This window comes from Hemiscyllium ocellatum, chromosome 5, assembly GCF_020745735.1.
Source record: "Hemiscyllium ocellatum isolate sHemOce1 chromosome 5, sHemOce1.pat.X.cur, whole genome shotgun sequence".
Taxonomy (NCBI): Eukaryota; Metazoa; Chordata; class Chondrichthyes; order Orectolobiformes; family Hemiscylliidae; genus Hemiscyllium; species Hemiscyllium ocellatum.
In genome coordinates, this window is record NC_083405.1 from 51409724 (window position 1) to 51417270 (window position 7547).

Below are 7547 nucleotides of genomic sequence, written 5' to 3' on the forward strand. Positions count from 1 at the left end.
ACTGCCCCATATCTTTCCTTGGGGCTGTTTGCACTTGCAAAAGGGCTTTGGTAAACATGTAGTCCAAGGGAATCTGGTTTCTACTATTAATTTTGATAACTGCTTCTTGAGTATCTGGTTCATTCTCTCAACCTTTCCTGATGAAGGTGGGTGCCAATGGGTGTGAAACTCCCAGGAGATACCTAACCCTTCATTTATGTGGACTATTGCTATTTCCTTTGCAACAAAAGAGATTCCAGTACTTGCTTTACCAATTCCTCATGAGCTAGTTCTTTCCCCCTATTGTTTATCAGTTCCCTCTCCTGCCATATCTTCCCAAATGTGTGTGCCACCCCGAAGGCATACTTAGAATCTGTGTATACTGTTCCTTCTTTGCCTTCCAAGGTCTTAAGGGCCCCTCCTAGTGCATAAAGTTCGCAAGTCTGTGCCAACCAATCATTGGGTAGTCAACTAGCCTCAATAACACTCCCCTCTATTCCATCCACTACCGCATATCCATTGTGTCTTTTACCTTCAATCACTCTGGAGAACCCATCAATGAACAGCCTGGCCCCTGCATGTTGAGGGATATCTCTAAGGTCCATTCTTACTTTAGTCTGATATTCTATAATGTCAAGGCAGTCATGTTCTGGGTCTGAGGGAACTTCATCATCCCCTTTCCAGAGAAAGGTAGCTGGATTCAGACAAATGTCTGTGATCAATGTAAGGTCATCCCTCTCTATTAGAATTGTTTCATATTTTAGAATTCTAGAGTCTGTGAGCCGTTGTCCTGCTTTCTGGTTTAATATGGTCTGTACCTGATGTGGGGTGCTGATTATTAAGGCTCCCGCAAAAGTAAGTTTCCAACTTTCTTCTACCAAGAAGGCTGTTGCTGCCACTGTCTGCACACACTCTGGCCAATAATGTAGCTTTCTATTCTTTCATTAACAATGAAGTAATGCTGTCATGTTTTAAATTAGCTATGAATCAATATAACAGGTCACTGAGAGAATGTGAAGCAATCCTGTCAATATTGAGTCAAGCTAATACAATTGATTTATTATAAATATTAATTATATATTATATAAATACAATAATCATTATCTGTAATTCAAGATGGAAACGCAACAAGTGGCTAAAATATTTTAAAAACTGTAATTGCGCAGTTTTGTTTGTTTACCAGTCACTTGTGACTTCTTATTCTGTTTCTGTAATTGTTTTGCTCGAGCACATTCATTTTTAAAGACCTCAACAGATTCCATAGCACCATTTTCAGTTAATTCAATCCCCAATTTGGTGGCAGTATCTTGTCATGAGCGCAAAACTGATTCTTCGTGCCTCTCATCACAAAACTGTTGCCATAGTCCAATTAACTATTTCGTTCTTGCTCCCATGTTACGTTGCCAGATCAATTGCTGAGCCAATTTAACCAATTGAGCAGCTTTAGGGTCACCTAATGACCATTCTTCATCACCCAATATTTTGTTTAAACCTTGATTTTGTTTTAAGAAATATTGCAATATTTCTTGCTCCCTATAGCTTCAAATACCAATTTATCAATTTATGTTTGTCTAACTTTAAAGCCTGTTCCTAACTATACATTTTGGAATCTTACATGTAAATATATATTTATATATTAAAAATTCATTTATTCAGTATTTAATATTTAAAATGTAAAATGCATACAGTTTCGAACTTTGAAATCCACTAATATTACCCGGTTTTAGTCCCTTAATTTAAATCCAAAATTAGTTTTCTTAACTAGTCCTGACCAGTCATTGCTCAATTACAATGCTATAAGTCACGAAATAACCAGAGCTGTCTTCAAAGGACTTGTCTATTCAAGTTAAAAAAAACTTATAATGCATGAATAATGGCCGAATCCAAGGTCACAGATATTAACCATAGGATTGATTTATTACAATCTAATGTTGAACTGAAACTTCAACTGTCATTGAGGGATGGAACTTTCTGAATAAAACTACGGCTTAAAATTAAGTGAAAACAAATGAGTCTGAACCACAAAAAAAGGTTATCATGTTGTTTTCCTTCATATTAAGCTTGAAATCACTTTTATGCAAGGATAAAAGAGATTAGTTAGAAACTGAAAGTAACTGTAAAAAGAACAGGAGTTAACATTTTATTTCATAATCACTGTAAAATCGTAAACCTTGAAAGAAATCATGTTAAACTTCCTTAATAAAAATCAGATTCAAAACAGTCCCAGACCTCAAGCTCCAGAGAACAAAGCACAAACTTTCAATCACCAACAAACAAGTGTGCATTCAAACTGAATCACAAAGGGTAAAACTTTCTATTAGCTGTACAGCTCTTTTCTCTCACCCTCACACACACACACACCATATCTCAAAGACACTTTCTGAGCTTCACGCAACAACATCTCTAGAGGCTTCTCACTCCACCCCTCTATCTTTTGAATCTTTTTCTGGATGTAACACCCTGCTTGATGGAGTCTCCACCTCTGTCCTTATCCTTGTCGAGTGGACCCTACGAAAGGTCCTCCTTGTCCTCTACCCCTTCCTCTATGTTCTACGTGCTGCCACCGGTTCAATTCTTTTCTTGACTACTTCATCAACCATGGCTACCATAATTTTCGCCTCCTGTTTTTGCTTCTCATCCTCTCTCTTTACAAACACTTGCTGTGCCTCTGTTAATAATTCATCAAGTGATTTCTCAGTCCACCCATCTATTTTCTGATTTTTTTTTGGACGTCTGGCCATGATTTCGTTACAAAGTGAATTCTCAGTAGCCCTTCAGCTACTAGCCCTTCCAACACAAAGCATTCCTCCTGACTGAAAGGCTGTTTTCTGTTGACATATAAATTCAAGTATTTACAAACACAATCTTTGTCCGACCTGTACTTTTGCCAGAAGATGGCAGGATGAAGAATGGATTCCTTAGTCCATACAAAGCAACAATATTTAATCATCTTTTTCCTGTCTTTTTCCCTTGTACAAGTATTATTTTTCCAATTCCACAACATCCTGCCCAACAGACATACTGGAGGTATGTTGTCAGGGACCCTGTCTCCATTTCCATTTTTTTTCCCGGAGGCTTTTACTTTACCTTTGGCACAGCCCAGATTGAGTTCCTTCATTAGACACTTGTTAATTACTAGAACTCAATCCCAGCCAGCACTAAGGCAGTACTTAAAAATCTCTTTTCCTACCTTGGTCCATGCGCGGAGTTGCCTGGCTCCCCGTGCCTACTTACAACCTTTCGCCTGGTTCAGTTAGACTCTCATCAGATCTTAATCAGTCAACCAGAAGGGGAGACCCACCACCGAGGAACACGGGACCATTCTAAAAGGAATGGGATGCGTCTTCCCAGCCGGCAACGGTGCCTACCCTGCTGGTGATGATAGATATCCTGGACACGAGCCCTCAAATTGTGAGAAATAAAACTCACATATTAATAAATTTCAGTCCGAGTCAAATTCTGAAGCAGCGAATTTTATTGAGACGTACTTGCTAGAACGGATGCCTAATGAGTAAGCACCTCGATCTGAGGGTTACATTCTGATTTATGCTATTCAGCTGCATCTCTCGGTCCTCCCCTTTCACCCTATTGGTTACTTTTTCTGTAGCGTGTATCACAAGCTCTAGCTTCACTCCACCTTTGTCTAGCTTCTCTCCGCCACTGTTTACTTCTCCCATTACTCTAAGCCTGTTGCCCCTTACTCTTATCTATCTCATTCCTTATATGTGACTATCCTGGCATAGTTTGCTGTCTTCATGCGTTCATCCTGCCAAACTAAATTCCATTCGTTGGCCACATTCCTCCTGAGACTGGCACACTATTCTCCTGTTACTGGTACATCCCACTACACAGTCACTCTGCCCTATTAGTCTTAGATAATTCTACCTGTTTTCGCTTCTCACTGTTTAGTATTTGCATGCGCAGCCTAATTTTATATTGTAAGCTTTTACAGAAGCAACACCTATTTCCTTATTCTGCACAATTTTAACCCTATACCTTACAAGAATGAGGAAAATATAGCTTTGTGCATTGAACCAGAGGATGTAAGTACAATTTTAAATTATTACTTTGTTTCATTGCTCACTGGTGAGAGGGAATAGTGGGTATCAAAATCAGGGAGAAGGATATGATATAAAGAAAGAAATTAACATGGATGGAGAGGAAGTTCTGAATGGTCTGGCAGACTTAAAAGTTGATAAATCTCTAGGGCTTGATGAAATGTATTCCAGGCTGTTGAATGAGGTAAGGGAGGAAATAGGGGCACTGGCAATAATTTTCAATTCTTTCCTGGGTACTGGAGAGTCCCTAAAGGACTGGAGGATAGCCAATGTGATACCATTATTCTGGAAGGAAGAAGGATTAAACAAGGAAACTACAGGCCAGTCATTCTGACCTCAGTGTTGGACAATCTATTGGAAGCATTTCTAAGGGATAGAATTTGGAGAAGCAGGGATTAATAAAGAAGAGTCGTCATGGCTTTGTTAAGGGAAGGTCATATCTGACAAACTTAATTGAATTTGTCAAAGAGGCGACCAGGTATGTAGAAAGGGCAATATGTTTGACATGCTCTACTCGGACTTCAGCAGCTTTTGATAAGATCCTACATTAAAGACTGATACTAAAGGTAAGAACCCATGGGATCCAAGAAAATCTGAATCCAGAATCAACTGAGTGGCAGGAAACAGAGGGTGATGATCTATTTAATTTGTGACTGGAAGCCTGTATCCAGTGGGGCTTAGCAAGGATCAGTGTTGGGCCCTTTCTGTTTGCGGTATATATAGGCTTAAATGTGAGAGGATTGATTAGTAAGTTCACAGATGGTATGAAAATTGGTGGGTGTAAATAGTGAAGACACTTAGATTGCAGGAGGATATAGACTGGCTGTTCAGATGAGCTGATCAGCGGCAAATGGAATTTAATCCAATGAGTTGATGGATATGGCAGGATGAACAAGGTAAGGGAATACATGGTGAATAGTAGGACCCTGGGAAGCATCAAGGATCAGATGGATGTTAGTGTGCATATCCACCCATCCTTTAAGATAGCAAGACAGATGGATAAAGTGCTTAAGAAGGCATATGGAATACTTGTCTTTATTAAGAGGGACATGGAGTTTAAGAGCAAGAAGGTTAAACTGGAACTGTATAAACCGTCATTTGGGCCACAGCTAGAGAGTGGTGTACAGTTCTGAAATTAACTTTTTAGGAGGGATGAGATTACACTGGACAGGGTGCAGAGATTTACTAAGATATTGCCTGGACTGGAAAATTTCATTCTGAAGAGAGGTTGGATAGACAGCGGTTGTTTTACTTGGAGCAGAGGAGATCAAGAGGGGACTTGATTGAAACATATAAAATTATAGGGGGCAGAGATAGAGTAGATAAGGAAGGAACATTTCCCCTTGGTTGAGGAAGCATGACCAGGGACATAGTTTAAGGTAAGGGACAGGAGGGTTGGAGGGGATGTAAGGAAAATATTTTTCATCCAAAAGGTGATGGGTTTCTCGAACAACTGACTGTAATAGAGGTAGATGTAGAAACCCTCATAACATTAAATATGTACAGTTGTGATGCCAAGGCATACAAGGCAGTGGACCAAATGCTTGAATATTAAAATAGTTAGGTGTTTGTTCTTGACTGGTGCAGACTTGATGGATGTAATGATCTTTATTTACACTGTGTACCTCTATGAGTCTTAATCATTTGCTTCATTTTAATTAACAAAAATAATGAATCCAACGATCTCAGCAACCACGATCCAAAGTCTGAAAAACCAAGAGATTAGGTACAGAAATACAGAGCTGTGTACAATGTGAAATCCATCCTCAACACTGTGGAAATAATGTTCTCAAGCCAAACCCACAAACAGATGAAGCAGACTGTAACTTTCCAATATTTGATGTACTTAAATTTGTTTGATTTTGTTAAAAGATTCCAGGACCTTTAGGCATGTGTGAATGTCTATTGTCAATTCAGGTTCTACATAGTGCAATTTTTAAAAAATTCACTCATGGAATGTGTGTATCACTGGCTCGATCAGCATTTACTACCCATTCCTAATTGCTCAAGAGCAGTGGTTCAGAGTCAACCATTTTGGAGACACATGTAGGCCAGACCAGATAATAATGGAAATTGTTAGAATGATTCTCACAGAGCTGGACAGACTGGATGAAGGGTTTCACCTGATTAGGAAATCCAGAACAGAGGTTTGCTGGACAAAAATAAAAGGTAGGCCATTGCAGATTGAAATGAGGAGATCTCTTCATTCAGACGGTACTGAATGTGTGAAAATATTTACCATGGAAAGCTGTGGAGGCCAAGTAATGAAATATATTTAAAAAAGAAATAACTAAAGGTGTCAATGGTATGTGGAAAGAGGAGGAATATGGCATTACGATAAGCTGTTAGCCAAGAGCAAGTAGAATGATGGAGCAAGCTTGATGGGCTGAATGTTGCTCATTTTCTACTGAATTATTCTGTATGTTTGCTTCATTTTCCCATATTGCCAATTTTTGCTGTCAAGTGGCCTTCTGCTTTGTGTTTGAAAAGAGATGAAGTCATGTAATGGATATTTCTGAATGATGCGTTATTGATTGTGAGACTACTTTGGATGATGAGTTGGTGGAGCTAAATGAATTCAGAATGTGGCTGCCTGAGTCTAAATGAACTGTGCTTGAATCAAGCTATCGTGGTCAGACCTAGCAGTTCAGTGCACAGCTACTGGTACCTTGTCAGATCAGGCTCTTCCTCTGAAAGATCAGAATGCTCAAAACTTTGCTCTTCCTGGAGCTGCAGTTATCACTGTCATGCTATGGTATATATTATGACAATTGATAAAACCCCAAAGTATTTATTTCAAGATGCGTTAAATTTAAATTCTAATAACATGCTGTGTGGTTCACAGTCGAAAAATATTTCCTAGTTACTCTTGTACTGCAGGTAAGAGAACACATAACTTCATTTCAAGTTCTGCAAACTAGTTTAAGGAAAAGAATCATGAAAAAAGCCTACAATAGATCCAGGATCTCAAAAAAAACAAATGTTTGATTACCAATGATAGTGGTAACCTCCACTCCAACAGTTGCTGTGTTCAACTGTCCAATTTTTGTGAATGATTAAGAGACTGATCTATCTATCATTTTATTAACTTCTCTGTTTTTGGACTTAACTCTTATTTCTAACCTGTGTATATATGTGCTACAGTACTAAATCTTTGCGCATTTAGTAATTACTAAGCTCACTCTTCGTTAATGAAAGAAATTAAATTGATTTATTTTAAACCATAAGTTCATTTGGCCTCAGAGAAAGGTATCCAAAGGGAATGGGTCATTTTTAGGTTAATTTTGTGGCAACAACCAAGGGGTGAAGATGAATAGAGAATGGGAGTCAGTTCATCCTTCCTCACCTGGGAGCTTAACAGTCTGGAGTTTGTGTCTAGAATCATAACAAATTGGGAAACTGGCCCAGTGTCTCATCATAACACATGTAAGAAACAGCAAAATACTAACATTTTCATAATAGAGCTGCTGTGTAACACAGGATACCCTCGGATCCGTCCCTGTATCAGAT